Raw genomic sequence first — 16,856 nt, forward strand, 5'->3', positions numbered from 1 at the left:
AATAGCACTAACATTTGTAAACTTGAAAGGGACATATGCACTGTCTTTTACAGTGCTTCCTATTACTGTCAGCCACTGTTTGAGCTCTTTCAAAAACTGATAAAGCATCGGGATGAGATCCAACCAGAAGATGTACAGATGTCTTTCTGATTTCACTAAACTGATTTTCTGAAAATTCTCATGAATTCCCCAACAAATCTAACAAACAATCATCATCATAAATGAATGCTACAGATATATCATGCTTAGAGATACAGAGTTTTACTAGAAGGTAGTGCTGAGAGGGACCATAGACCATAGAATGTCAGAGCTGTGAGGTTCCTCAGGGCATCGGAACTCAGAGGGACATGGAATATCAGAGCTGAGAGGGAGCTTACAATACAAAATGCCAGAACTGGGAGGGAATTTAATGCATAAAGTGCAGAGAAGGAAAGGGCCTTAAAATAGAATAGCTAACATGACTTTAGAAAATATGTAACCAAATTTCATAACCTTACAGATGAACAAATCAAATCCTTATCAATGAGGAAAAGTGACTTCCTCGAGGTTTTATATTTCATAAGTGGAAAGTCTGGGATTTAGTGCAGCATCCTTGTCAACAGACTATTAACATTAATAAAGATAAACATCATTAGATCTAAGCACAGAAAAGAGCTTTGATAAACATGATATCTTACACTTTTAAATCTATGGACCTTAATAAGGATAAAATGGGATATCCAGTGGATGAGATTTAAGAAGCTTTACTAGTTTGATATCTCCATATGTAAGAAGATTATAGGCTTGAAATTAGAAGATTTCTTCTAGCCATTCTAAATAGGTTCATCTTTGAAAGTTTATGGTTCTGCTGATTAACCTTTCACTCTCTTATTCCTAACCCATTTCCACAGATGGATAATTTGTGACTTCCACTTGGATCAGCTTTGCACAAGCATTTTTATAGCATGAATTCATACATACAAGAACAAAAATCAATCAATAAATACTAGTGCTTTCTATAGATATATGTCTTTTCGGGGGGGGGGGGGGCAAGGCAATATATTAAGTGATTTACCCAAGGTCACACAGCTAGGTAATTATTAGGTGCCTGAGGCTGGATTTGAACTCAGGTACTCCTGACTCTGGGGCCGTTGCTCTATCCATTATGCCACCTAGTTTTCCATCTAGTTTCACCATCTCTATGTCATAAAATATACCTGTGCATACACCAGAGGCACAAGTTCTTCCGAAGTCAAAAACCAACTTAAAATAAATATTCTTTCTAATAATCTTGGTTTGTATATATATATATATATATATATATATATATATATATATATATATATATATATATATATCTTCCTGTAAAGAGTACTATTGATTCTATTAATTTGAACTAGACTTTCTTGAAGCACCATAGTATTTTATAACAGAGAGTTTCTGGAGTGAAGGGTTTGCCACAATTCGGATAATTTTAGTGGCCTATAATTTCCCATAACAATGACAAAGTCATCTTATATCCATCAGTTTCAGTTTTGGCATTTGGAATTAAAAATTAGGTTCATGATATTCATCCTGACTCTCTCATTAAGTTGTAAGGGAAGCAGTTTTGTAAATTTGCAAATACTACTAAAATGAGAGTTGCCATTTCACAAACTGACACTCCTGCCCTCATACTGTTTAACATCTGTTTTGGAAATGACAAATGGGAGCTCAACTGAAATTCAAGCAAAGGTTAAATAAATTCAGGCAATCAGTAATGACATAGCAGGTCTTGTAAGAAATGACACCAGGGGCAGCAAAATTATTAATCAATTTACTGATTAGGACAACATCTACTCCAATTCCAGATGATGGAACTATCAGAATAAGACCCGTTTCTATGATCAGGTGACAAGAGCTTTGTTCCAGGGTAGATAATTTAGACAGATCCTATAATAACATTCAAAGTAACAAGACAGTCATGTCAAAGCATCATTTTAATAATTTGGAAACCTTGGGATTCTTTGGATCATGCTTCCTCTACTCAAATTCTGGGATTACACACCAGAGAAGCCTTTCCCCAACAGCATCCAGAATAAAAGCGCTGCTTCTAATTCTGAAGTTTTCATCAATTATGCATGCAGAGGAGAGTTATTTTGGACTTTGAAGAATTGTAGAGGGCTTCATATTTTGTTAAATATTGAGACCCTATAATTGTTTGTCCTTCATTCTCAAAGAATAACTTGATATCTGGGGGGGGGTACTTATAAAACAAGCACATCAATTGTATTTGAGTGAGGGATTGCTGTGCTAAGTCACCAGCCTCACTTTCTCCTCCAGAGCCATGTGGATCCATGGCCATAAATGAATTAGGCTGACTGGAGATGGTCCTCTAAGGGAGGCAATCAGGGTTGATTAACTAGCCCAAGGTCATAGGGCCAGTAAGAATCAGTTGTCTGAGGCTGCATTTGAACTCCCTCCCCCCCTGATCCCAAGTATTGTATTCACTGTGCCACCTAGCTACCCATATAATTATCTCATTACTATAGATCTTATAGTACATTATTAGTGCAGAAAAGACATTTGAGGCCACTGAGCAGATAAGTTTATAAAAAATCCATTCAATTTTAGTTTTACCATGATTTATTATTTGTTTATCTATTCATTTCCTAATTTATTCTTTTATCCATTTACTTATCTACTTATTTATTTTGTCTATTTATTCATCTTTTTGTTTGTTTGCTTATTCATTTATTTACTGAAGTATGGCCACACTCAATTCCCTTATCTGACTTCTTCCAGGTGTTCCTGTTTGGGATGAACAGAAAACACTATTTCCTGAGCTTTGCTATTCACAGTCTTGTATTTGCTCCCTACTGGAAGATATGTTACAATTCCCAGGAAATTCATCTTTTCCACTTTGAATGTTTGCCAAAGGAACTACTTTCAGATTAAGATTCCTCCTTACCTGAAAACCATATGAAGTTAAAGACAGAACATCTTTGAATGGAATTTTGAAATTTTTAAACCAAGATTCTTGAAAACATAGAAATAAATACTTTAAGGTGGCACCTTGTCTTCTGAGAAAACATCACAGAATCATGACTCTAGAATATAGAAAGATAAAAATGTATGGAACCTTAGAGCAGACAATATAAAATGTCAAAGCCAGAAAGGATCATAGAATATGTAATATATAATTCCATGGAGAGATAATAATTACACTAATAAATATTGAAGTAATAATAATGAGTGTCATATAATTATCAATGTTTGTAAAGTACTATGCATAAGTTAGCTCATTTGAGTGTTTAGAAAAGAACTTAATGATAATGATATGCTTCATTTTCTAAGAAATACAGAAAATCAGGGAGGTGATGCCATGACATACATATGAATTGGACTGGAGTGAGAGGAGGCTGTGCTTAGTCACCAGATTCACTTTCTCCTCCAGAGCCATCTGGTTCCAATGGCCAGATAGCAATCAGAATGGACATAACACTGGAAGTGAGGCAATCAGGGTGAAGTGACATGCCTAAGATCACACAGCTACTAAGTGTTGAGGCCGGATTTGAACTCAGGGATAATGACTTCAGGGTCAGGACTCTATGGCACTGTGCTATCCAACTACCCATTGAAAGAAACTTAGAATCCAGAATCCAGAATTTCAGATATGGCAATCGCTATATAAGAAAGTATATGAAATATTAGAGATAGAAGTAACCTTAAGACATAGAACATCAGAATTAAAAGGTGTCTTAGAACAAAGAATATTAGAACCGAAAGAAAGCTCAGCCTTCCTAACAGTCACCTAGTAATAAATGCTGAAGGGAAAAAAAAAGTTAAATTACTTACCCCAAATCAGAAAGTAGCATAATTAATTAATGGTATCTATAGAAGAAAATTTCCTAACCTTAGTTATCAGAGAGTGAGTTTATAAAATCGAAAGACTTAGAATCAGGAAATATCTGGATACCAGTCCATTTCTGTCATTAATTAGCTAAGAGACCATAAGCAGAGACTCCTATTCAGTCTCCACAAGGCTTAATTTTCTCTCCTACATACAACAGATACTTATACATCTTGCATTGGTTGATACAGTGGATAAAGTACTGGTCTTGAAGTGGGGAAAAAGATGAGTTCAAATCTGATCTCAGATTCTTAATAGCTGTGTGAATTTAGATGTCATTTAACCCCTATATATTAGGTCTTTATCTTTAGTAGTTTACTAACTACTTGAGTAGTTTAATCCATGAAACAAAAAACAAACAAACATGGAATCGTATAGAGTTGGACAGGAATGAATGACTGACCAATAACAACGGCAGCTCACAGAAAGTTTGTATCAGAGTAGATCATTTACAGAAGTAATTTTAATGTGAAAGGGTTATATTATTTCTATCCACTGAAACTTAGAAGTTGGATTATACGCTCATTCCATTTTCGAACTCAACTGAAGTTTCCATGGGAAGATACCGAGGTTCGTTTAGAACATGAAAAGATTTATGTAGTCATTCAATGGTTTTACAAAACTTCAAAAGAGACATAATTTCATCAAACTTCTTCCCAACAATGTATATTGTCTCCTTTCTCTATCAAACCTGCTGCTCATTTTGTGAGATGCTCTTCACTAATTTCTCATGCCCAAATAATCTAACCCCTGTGGTCAGGCCTCTAAATATGACTTTCTATGACTTTTCCAGACTCATACTCTCAGGCTTTCTTTTTGGGCAGGGCCCATGCTATACCTGAATTGGTTTTGAGAACACATAATTTGCCTCAAGCCAGGATGTGTCATAAGGGGAAAAACAGCTATAGTAAATATAGCATATAGTAAGTGCTTTTAATATGTACAGATGATTATTTTCTGAGTTAAAAAAAAAGAAATAAATATTTTGATGTCTATCAAATCTTTTAATTAAGGAATAATCACATTCAGATCCTGACTCAAATACTTATTAGATGTGTGGCCCTGGGCAAGTAATTTAACTTCTTGGGCTCATTTTCCTCATTTGTAAAATGGGGGGGGGGAATTTAAGTTCAAGTGTTGGTTTGAAAATAAATGATTGGAAACCTTCAACTACTATCTAGATGTTAGTCATTGTTATTAGAGTTATTAATAATATAATAAGGATAACTATCATTAATAGCAATATTTGCATTAGGATTAGAATTTCTTCCATGGGTTCATAAATATCCTTGAAAAATGTCTATGCTCGGGGAAAAATTACCAGTTGATGGCAATACTTCTGGTAATGAGCCATGATTATTTGAGATAATCAAAGAATCATGAAATCTATCCTAACTCATACCCCAAAAGGAATCTGTCTCCAATAACATACATGGTCAGTGATGATCCAGGCTCTGTTTAAACACCTCTATAGTGTGGGATTCCAGTACATGTCAATGAAACCATTTCCATGTTCATTCAGCTCTAATTGTTTGGAAGTATTTCCTGACATCCAGTCTAAGTGTTCATCCTTGTTTCTTCTCTTCATTGCTTCAGGTTCTTCCCTCTGGGCCAAGAAAAGTACATCTCAGCCCTTTTCTACTGGTCATCTTTCTAATTACTTGAACACAGTTCCTAGGTCCTTACTGGATATGTTGTTCTGCTATTCAGGATAAACATTTGTGCCCATCATAGGAGGGGCATTCGCAGTTTCTGTCTAAGTGGGCCCTATTGAAGTTTTTATCTGTATTTCATAATTTTCAATAACCAGATTAATGAGACATACTAAGAACTTTGAAGTGAATGGGGCGGGGGGAGAGCTAAATGTCAGATTTTAAACGAAATGAATACTACAACTATCAATAAGCAAACTTTTCCCTGGTGTTTGTGTCTCACTAATCCAATGAAAGAAAGGTAATGTCCTAAAAACCTCACCTTTGTTGCACCAGAATTTCTTGCCCTGAGAATGCTTTGTCCAGGCTCTGATTCCCACATGAAAAAGTTTTAAAGAAAATTCAGCTGGTCCAGTTTAGTCATAAAAGCACTACAGGACATTTCTTACAATGTTTTAATCAAGAAAAAAATGAGCTTTTTACATGGGGGAGTTATGGAGAGAATCTGTAGTCATTAATCTAAAGGATCCATAATGGCTCACACACCTTATAGACCTACCATGTACACACAGACCCTATTAGGAAACAGATACTTCAGCTGAAAAAAGTAAGATTCACATATTTCTGTTTCCAAGAGATTAAGCTACCAGAGGATGCTGAAAATGTCCCACAGCTGGGATAGATTGGCTTATCACTTTATTGGGCTCCATAGCCCCATCAGAACCATTCTGTAAAATCACTGGGGGGAAATTATGGGGAAGAAAATATGTCTTTACTTCTCATAGGCCACTCAGGAGCAGCTCTCTGGAGGATGTTCAGGTGTGAATTTCTACTCTGATGGTTTGCCAAAGCCCTTAGCTGCATCTGGGTAAAAGGACACCACCTGGTAGGATTTTTCCTGAACCATTTCCCAGATTAAGGAAAGAGAGTGTTTCCCTAGAGGTAAAAATCATCCAGGGATGCACCCTGAATTGATGCCAAAGGAGACATGGAGAAGGCAAAAATCATGGTCCTGCTTAAACCATAATCCTATTCAAACCCATTCCCAAAAGAGACTCAAATCCTCTCTTTGAGAAATATAATACATGAGGCTAAAATAAGCAGGGACATTCAATATGAAGGGCTTGGAAAAACTAAATGACTCTCATATATGAAAGGAAATCAGTGACCATTTGATGATAGATGTTTTGTAGGTTTGCCTACATCATTTTATATATATATATATATATATATATATATATATATATATATATATGTATATTACAATATTACAATGTTCCTACAACTTGGACACTATCACCATCCCATTTTGCATGAAAAGTGATGGACTCAAAGGATGATTTTCCTTGCATCACTCAATTAGTAAGTATGTGAGGGGGAAGTTTAACTCAAGTCTTTCTCACTACTTAGTTCTTTCTGCCCTGTTTCAATCTGTGCCAGAATTAGTTATCTCAACAAAGAGAGATCTAATCATTGCTGGGATGATGTTCAGCAAGGAGAAAGAAAGCCATGCTTTGGATAGTTCTAGTCCATTTTTTGAAACTTATTTTCTGTGTGATCACAACTCAGGCTTTTTACAAAATTGTTCAATTTATATCCTGTGAAGGAGAGCCTATCTCCCCTTTTCTGTAAAGTAACAGATAGAATACCAGCATCAAATCAGGAAACCCTGAGTTCTAATCCAGTCCCAGACACTTGCTAATGGCGTGAAAATGGGCAAGTCACTTTACCCCTTTTTGTCTCAGTTCTTCATCTGTAAAATATTGACATAATGAGGGATGGGAATCTGCTCCAGTAACTTTGCCAAGAAAAACCCATAGGCAAAAATCTATGGAGTCACATAAAGTTGCACATGATTATTTTTCTCTTTTATTTTCAAGGAGACCACAACATCAGGGAGGTGATTCCATGACAAGCACATAAATTGAATTTGAGAGAGGTTGCTGTGCTAAGTCACCAGTATCACTTTCTCCTCCTAAGCTATCTGAGTTCAGTGGCCAGATATGAATCAGGACAACTGGATTAATCAGGGTGAAATGGTTTGCTCAGGGTCACACGACTGATAAGTCAAGGGTCTGAGGGTCATATTAGATCTCCCATCCTTCTAACTCCAATGCCAGTGCTCCAACGAATGCACCACCTAGATGCACCCTAATAGACAGATGATAGATAGATGGATAGATAGATAGATAGATGGATGGATGGATAGATAGATAGATAGAAGATAGATACATAGATACATAGACAGATACATAGCTAGATAGCTAGATAGATGAGAGATAGATAGATAGATAGATAGATAGAAAATAGATAGTTGTATCAAAGAAGCTTACATAAATGCATGCACTGAATATTTATTATACACTTAATGTATTCTAGGAAGCTTGGTAAAACAAGTACAAGGAATATTCAGTGCATGCATTATATACTTATTGTATTCCAGGAAGCTTGGTGATACACATACAAGAAAGCATGATAGTTCCTATCTTTAAGGAGTTTCATTCTAATAAGAAAAGACAATGCATTAAGCTAAATGGGAGAAGGGGGAAATGGGAAGGCTGATTAGTGAGGAAATACCCAAGAATTGTCCTTTCTTCATTCACTCCAGTGATCAGAATCCTTATGGGCCCCCATTAAAAGTATGATAGACATCTAATATAACATAATGTAAACCAGACATAAAATTTTAAATATAGATTTATGAGTTTAGCAGCATGAATGCAAGATGTTGATGTAGAGAAACAGTTGAGAGAAGCTTTCTTTGAAATATTGAAATATAATACTAGTACTGGATAAAAAGCTTTGGAAACATAAAGATATTTGATCAACTGCTGCTTCTGATGGATATGATCTGTGAGATCCTTGAGCAGGTTACTTAATATCTTGGTTCTATACTAAACACTCTATAGGCATTCTAAAGCTGGGATGTGTGGCTTTATTTTTTTTCTCACTATTCATTTCAATAAATGATGACTAGTTTTACTTAAATTTCTTTCAGTATAATTGTGTTTCTCTTGTAATTTTATATATTTTTCAATATATTAATAAAAGTTATTCTGAAAATGATTCTATAAACTTCAACATACTGATGTAGTAGTCCCTGACACAAAGTTATATCATTGATCATTAAACACCTACTCCTATATATTAGACATTAATAATAATAAAGTTAATGTAAATTCTAAGCTGCACTAAAGATTCACTGTGTTCTGGCTGAGAGAAGCGATTGCCCAGAAACATATTTTGTTTAATCAGGTCACTACTAGAGGATCAACTGCCCTATTATAGCAAGAATGACTCCATATTGAAGAAAGTGTAGTGCATATTACAAAAAAGGTAATGACAAAGCTATGTAAGGAAGGTGATGAGAGAATGAAGTGAAGATATGGAAGATAAACAGATTATTTTTTCTATTGTATTTTCCTTTAACTTTCAGATTATATGATCCCATGAGAAAGTGATTTCAGAAAGGCTTGAATGGATTGATGCAGATGAAATGAGCACAACCGGAGGAACTTTATACACACTAATGACAACATGGAATAATGATCATCTATGATGGACTTAATTGTTTATTTCAGCAATATACAAATAAAATATTAAAAATATGTATTTTAAGATTCCTAAAGGAATCCTTACTTTATGAGTCATCACCCACTGAAAGGCATCAAAAAGGAAAAAGGACACTTAGTACACCTAAGGCCAGCTCCACCCTGGTAGTAAAACTATGGTATTTTATCTTTGAGAATTTTTTTTTCCTCCTTAACTAGATGAGGGGATTTGCCTACCTCATTGGTGTCAAATTCCAATAGAAATAGGGACCACTGATATGTACATAAGGATCAATGGAGAATGAATATCAACTTAGTTTTAAAACATAATATTTTCAATATTATTTGGTTCTTTATTTTGTTAGTTGCTTCCCAATTATGCATTCTTTTAGTAGTATTTTATTTTTAATTACATGTAAAGATAATTCATTTATATAAGATTTTGGAGTTCCATTTTTTTTCCTTTTCCTTTCCCTCCTTTCTTCCTGAAATGGCAAGAAATCTAATGTTATACATTTCCAATTATATAAGACATATTTCCAAATTAGTCATTTTGTAAAAGAAGAAACAGAACAAAAGGGAAAAACATCTAAAAAAGTGAAAAATAGTATGATTTGATAGGCAATCAGAATCTATGTTTCTTTTTCTGGATGTGGCTAACATTTTCCATCATGAGCTTTTGGAATGTTACTGAATCATTGAATTCCTGAGAAGAGCTATCTTCTATCTGTAAGAACTGATCATTACACAATGGTACTTTTACTGGGTCCTATGCTCTCTTTTCTCTGCTCAATTCACTTAGCATCAATTCATGTAATTATTTTCTGAAATCCACCTGGTCATCATGTCTTATAGCACAATAGTCTTCCATTATCAGGAATGAGGAATTTTTTTTTTCGGCCAAAGGTCAATTGGATATTTATAACATCATTCTTTGTCTCTTTTTGGATAAGGCATTTAATTAATTCATCCCTAAAAAGCTACCAGGATTATTGAATTTCAAGTTTTGCCTCCATTTGTCTTGGCAGCACCAGACTAATATTGCCTATGGACCAGAGGTTCCCAGCCCCTACATTATATTCATATGTATAATTTGTTCAATCATTCCTCAATTGATAGACATTCCCTCAGTTTCCCTTCCTTTGCCACCACAAACAAAAGGTCTTATAAATATTTTTGGACATGTGGATCCTTTTGTTTTCTTATGACATCTTTGGGATATAGACCTTGTTGTGGTTTTGCTGGATCAAAGGGAATGCACAGTTGGCTTTCCCTTTGGGTATACATAGTTCCAAATTGCTCTCCAGAATGGGGGATCAGTTCACAACAATGCATTAGTGTCTCAATTTTCCCACCACTCAAAAATTTAGTATTTTTTTGTTTTTTTTTTTTGTTTTCCATCATATTAGTCAATTTTTCAGATGTGTTACTCCCTGGGGGTATTTTGATTTTTGTTTCATTAATCAATAGTTATCTAAAACACTTTTTATATGACTATGGATAGTTCTATTTTCTTCATCTGAATACTGCCTTTTTAAATCCTTTGAGCATTTTGTTGATTTATAGAATTAAAAATATGATGAACCTCTTCTCAGAATTAATTTTAAATTCATGAAATAAACAAAAATACAACAACAATAATAATAAATGGCATTTTAATAACACTTTAAGTTTTCTAAAGCATATTTCAGTTTTACAAATATCTCATTTTAACCTCACAAAAATCTTGTGATATTTTGTTCAGTCATTTCAGTCATGTACAACTTTTCTTGACTTTATTTGGGGTTTTCTTGGCAAAAATATGGTAGTGGTTTTCCATTCCCTTTTCCAGCTCATTTTCTAGATAAGGAAACTGAGGAGAACAGTGAAATGAACTGCTTTCATAGTAATCACTTTAACAGAATCCAGGTTAAGAACAAAATTATTTTTAAAAAAAATAAAACAAATTTCCATAACTCCTACAGCCAATATACAGTCAGTATAATGGCAAAATGTCAGATATGATTTCAAATTCTAATTGGCTACTTACAACTTGTGTAATGTTGGTCAGATTAAATTTGTGTTTGGGGGTTCATTTCCCTCAAAATCTGTATAATAAGGGAATTAGTAGTTGGACTAAATCAATAGTGCTAAAAGTCTCTAGATCATGTGTAGAAGCAAAAGTCACTAATTCATATGTAAATATTCCTTTCAGCAGCATATTAATTTAGGCAATCAAATATTAATATTATCTATATTCTATTATATTTATATTCAATTTGTTAAACATACTCTAATTCCATTTTAATATTATTAGGACATTCTTGGGAGTATTTCATGAAGAATTGGTTCATATCTTATTTTTGTTCCCAGATCCTGTCACAGTGACTTGCATGTAGGAAGTAGTCAACAACTAATTTATGAACTTTAATGGGAAAATAATGTAAACAAAAAACATCATCTTTGATGAGCATAGGTTTTCTTTGCAAGAAATCCATTTGCTTCAGTCAAAATGAGGGAATGGAATATGATTCAGTGAGAAATGCAAATATCTGGTTTTGAATTCTGACTCTCCTTCTAATAAATGATTTGGGATAAATCAGTTTAAAAAACTGGAATCTCTTCCCTTACCTTTTTGTATTTGAGGCTTCATTCAAAGGAGTTTACCCTTCTTTGTGGAACCCAGCCTATACCCACCATCTGAACCTGAGCAGTTCTTACCAATATCCTCTCATAGAGTGTAACCCCGAGTTTTTCAATATTTTACTGGTATATCCCTGAAGATTACCACATGGTTAATCAGAGAATAAATGTTTTTTTTTAATATAGAAAATTCTGGATGATACCTCTTAATCACATCTTTATATGGGTGACCCTAGGTAAAATGCTTCAAATAGCTTAAGGGTGTCAAGAATATTTCCATTGCTCGTTGGATAACCACATTGAAGTGATAGTTCTAAGTATTGAGGTTTGTTTGTTCTTTTAAGAAGAAAACATGGTTTCTAAAAATCTAATACCAATAGCAATGTTGTCAGGATTAAGACAAAAGTCAATAAAAACAGCTTGGGTGTTGGAATGAAGCTTTCTCTTCAAGAACTGCACTTTGTGAGAGCTTGAGAATTCGAGTGTAAATGGAGGGCAAGCTGAAAAATGAAAGATCAGCCCAGCTCTACTCTGCAAACTAAACCCTTCAGAAAACAAGGATTTAAATAGAACAAGTGTGAAATGAAAGACATTTTCCAAAGCCTTCTGCTTTGCTGATCATTCAATAATCTCACATTTCCATAGTGCTGCCTTCCAAGGAACAACTGCTACTTTGTAGATTTGGAGAGACTTGACAGAAATTAATAAAATCCTCTAGAGCCAAGTAAAGATTGTGACTACTCTGGTCTCAGTTTCCTCATCTATCAACTGAAGGAGATAATCAGATAAGCACTAAGACCCCACGAAGCTCTAAACCTGTCATTCTATCCATAGCATAATGAATCCTGGGGGCATAGAACTGGGAAAGATTGGTGACATCAATAGTCCAGCTTCTTCATTTAAGAAATATGAGCATTACAAGTTACTTAAGGCAAAGACTTTCTAATCTTTTGACTTTAAACTCTTAGTACCTAACAGAGTAGTTGACATTTAATACATGTGTCAGAGTGTGTTTAGTAGTTTTTCAATTATATCTTATTCTTCATGAAACTCAATTGGGTCATAATACTGGTCAAAGATATTAGAATGGTTTACCATTTCCTTTTCCAGGACATTTTACAAAAGAGGAAACTGAGGCAATTACAGTGAAGTAATATGCCCAGCTAGTACAAAGAATAGATTTGAATTTATGAAAAATGAATCTCAAAACCTAGGCATAGATCCACATCTCCCACCCTATATCAAAATATGGTCAAAACAGTTATAGGACTTAGACATAAAGAGAGATACTATAGATAAATTGATAGACCAAAAAGACTCTATCTGATCTATGGAAATGGGATAAATTAATGACCAAATAAGAATTAGGGCATATTTTAAACTGCAAAATGAATGATTTTGACTTAATTAAAAAGATTTTGCACTAATAAAGTCAATGCTACCAAAATTAGAAGAAAAGCAGACAGCTGGGAAACAATCCTCACAACCAGGAGTTCCGAAAAAGATCTCATTTCTAAAATATATAGAGAATTGCATCAAATTTATAAAGTCACAAGTCATTCCCCAACTGATAAATGATTAAAGGTTATGAACAATTTTCAAATGAAGAAATTAAACCTATAAATAAGCATATGAAAAATGTTCTAAATCACTATTGATTAGAGAAATGCAAATTAAAAGAACAATGAGGTGTCATCACATACATATTAGGTTAGCGCAGATGAGAAAAAGGGAAGATGATCAATGTTAGGATGTGGGAAGATTGGGATCTTGATGCATTATTGGTGGAGTTGTGAATGGATCCAACCTTTCTGGAGAGCAAATGGAACTATGCCTAAAGAGCAATAAAACTGTTCATAGCCTTTGACCCAGCAATTCCAATTCTAGGACTACATCCAGAAGAAATTGTAAAAAATGGGTAAAGTCCTACATGTTGTAAAATATTCATAGCAGCTCTTTTTGTAGTGGCAAAGAATTGGACATTGAGGGGATGCCCATCAGTTGGAGAATGGCTAAACAAGTTATGGTACCTGAATACTATGCAAAATTATTGTTCTATAAGAAATCATAAATGGTTTAGACTCTAGAGAAGAATGAAATAACTTAAGGGATCTGATGCTGAATGAAGGGAGTAGAATCAAGAGAACAATGTAATCATCAATATTATGAGATGAACAACCTTGATGGAAGCAACTCCCCTCAACAGTCCAGAGAACTAGCACAACTGTATTAGACTGGTAATGCCCTATATTATCCCCAAGCAGAGGAAGAAAAACCAAACAAACCAACCAAACAAAAAAACCCACAAACGCCATCCCTACCGAATCTGAGGAACGTTTTATAAAAAAAAATATCTCTTATGTATCCCTTTCCCTTAATCCTAAATCCTCATTAAAAAAAATACTAATTTATGAACATGTTTAACAAAATATGAATGTAAAATGCTAACCTGCCTGTTTCCTACTGAGGCAAGGGGAGTGGGAAGAAAGGGTGGAGTGAAATTTTGCTCCTTAGAAATATGCATGAACAAATGCATGAAAATATTTAAAAAAAATTAAAAAAAAAGAAAAATGAATCTTCCTAACTCCAGATGTTTCATTTATCTTTGTGTTAGCTAGCTGCCTTCTTTAGTAGATAAATAGAGAATACACTTGGATTGACTGTTGATTCTAGTTGAATAATCTGTGTGGTTTTGTAACCAAGGTATAGAAAAAATAAACATTATGGTTTTTTTTTGCTGGCAGAGATGGTGGTGGTGTTAGTGGTGGTGGTGTTGTGTGTGTGTGTGTGTTTATATGAATATTTTACACAAAGAGTCTATGAGACTTACACACAGTTAGTGGTAGAGGCAGCATTAGAATGCAGATTTTTTTCCTTCTACAAGTCCAGCATTCAATCCTCTGCACCAAGGAACATTTTAGGCAATTGTCCTTCAAAAAGTAAAAATAAATGTTCCTACTTGAGTTCAACTTTCTAGCTGATCTATTCAAGTACAAGTTGGTACTTTTTTTCCCGAATACAGTCAATGAAATTTCTTTAGGTCCATCAAATTGGGAACTATCCTATGAATGAAACTGAATTTAAAAAGGACACTGAAGGTTATGTCCTTTCCAAAGGAACACTGAGTCCTAGTTTGAGGGTGTTAAAGAGTTAATAAACTTAAGTTTTTTGAAAGAGCAAGAATATTCTCATTTGCCAGTAGATGTACATGACTGGAGGTCAAATAAAATGAGTGGTCAAATGGAAAGGTAAAGAAATGTATATGAGCTAAGGAAGACTAGTTGGTAGCAGCTTCAGCATCTTGATTTACATGGTTTTATTTGACCCAGCCAATCAGCAGAATTCTATCCCCTTTGATTAAACCAATGGTATACAATCAGTCCCTAAAGAAGGTGCTCTACCAAGTCCCAACTTGCATGTTGAAGGTAACATGAGGTTGGTGAAGAATGCCAAACTCAGAAAAGGCTTGTCTTTTGGCTAAACAGGATAGATGCAGTAGAGTGTACTTCAGTTATTACAGTCTGCAATAGAAGAGAACATAAGTCTAGTTCTGTTGTGTTAAGCCTGCAACAGAAGGGGGAATCATTCAGTCAGACACTTTATTCTGATAACTAAGGCTTCTCTCTTCCCCTAAAAGAGTCTTCTATTTCTCTGGATTCAAATCCTACTTCTGTTTTTTTACTGCCAGGGTGACCTTGGTAAATTAACATCTCTAAGTCTCAATTCCTCAGTAGAAAAGTAAAGAGATTAACAAATATTTTCTCTTTCTTTCTAATTTTAAAACTCTAAGATCTCATGATAGCAAAACCTCAGTTAGTTTTCCCTTCAGATTCTACCTTTCAGCATTTCAAACAGAAGGTTTTTTTTTTCACTTTTGGGGAGAGGGTTTCCTTTGTCCAAGTTTAGTTTCCCAAGTGACACTACAGTTAATCTACCCTTTAAGTTGAGGGTTGAGGGGTAAAGAGAGAGGAAGCTTTAAGCCTGAAATCTATGACTGAACATTTGGGGGTTCTACATGAAAGGGAGAGGAAAGAAATATGGTGTCATTTCATAATTAAGGATTTTCAAAACATAGCAAAAACAATAATCAATGTGACATACTTTGAATTAAAATTTTTCTAAAGATATCCTTTTAAAATTCAAATATTCTCTAGGAAAGAAAATATCAATGTTATAGCAATATCTCCATGCATATTCACAATGCCTTGTTTAAGGAAAATGATTTACTTTTTTTCTTCCAATCAACGTGAGCCACAAGTAATATACTGATTGTATATCCCAAACAAACAGACAATAGTCAGGAAGTTTAAGGAAATATGCTAAGTCAACCCAGCCTGGCATTCTGATTTATGACAATCTGTCAGTTCAAAGATGTACTAAGCACATTCTAGTTGCCAAATAACTGATATATCTTTGGTTCACAAAGGGTTTCTAAACTAAAATCCAACTGCCCCCATCCTCAAAGAGTTTCTCTATTGGGTAAATAAATAATATATATCTTTGGATATGCCAAACACATTCAAACCATTCAAAATATTTTGGGGGGAGAGAAGGGTAGAAGACTTTATTGATTCCGTAGTTGGTGTCAAGATCTTTGTAAATGTTATGTCATTTGACCCTTACCACAATTCTATGAAATAGTTGCTCTTGTTATCCCTATTTGCCAGTTAAGAAAAGTGGGGCCTACAAAAGTTAAATCAGGGTCACTGACCTAGTAAATATATGAGGCTAAATTTGAACTCAAGTCATTCTCACTCCAGATGCACCAGTCTATACCTCTCTCATCCTCCACCTCTATCCCCTTGCTTAGCTGCCTCCACATAGCAGGTGTCAGGATCAAACACACAACATTGCCTCCAAAGGCAAAGTTAAAATTCGCCAGCTAAAATGACTTTAATTTACAAACTTCTAAAGGATGTAAGAGTGTTCCAGCTAATTTTATGGATGAAGAAGAGGAGTCCCAGGAAGAAAGCATTATTATTATTCAGTTTTCAGATTCTAAGACCTGTATGCTGACTATCTACTATGGCCTCAGACATTTGCTAGCATATGATCTTGAAAAAAGACCATTTGGGCTTTCATTTCTTGATTTCTCTAAAGAGTGACTGGACCCAAAAAGGTTCTTTCCAGATCAAAAATTCTACAAATATCAAAACCTAG

This window comes from Macrotis lagotis, chromosome 3 (assembly GCF_037893015.1).
Source record: "Macrotis lagotis isolate mMagLag1 chromosome 3, bilby.v1.9.chrom.fasta, whole genome shotgun sequence".
NCBI classification, from domain to species: Eukaryota; Metazoa; Chordata; class Mammalia; order Peramelemorphia; family Peramelidae; genus Macrotis; species Macrotis lagotis.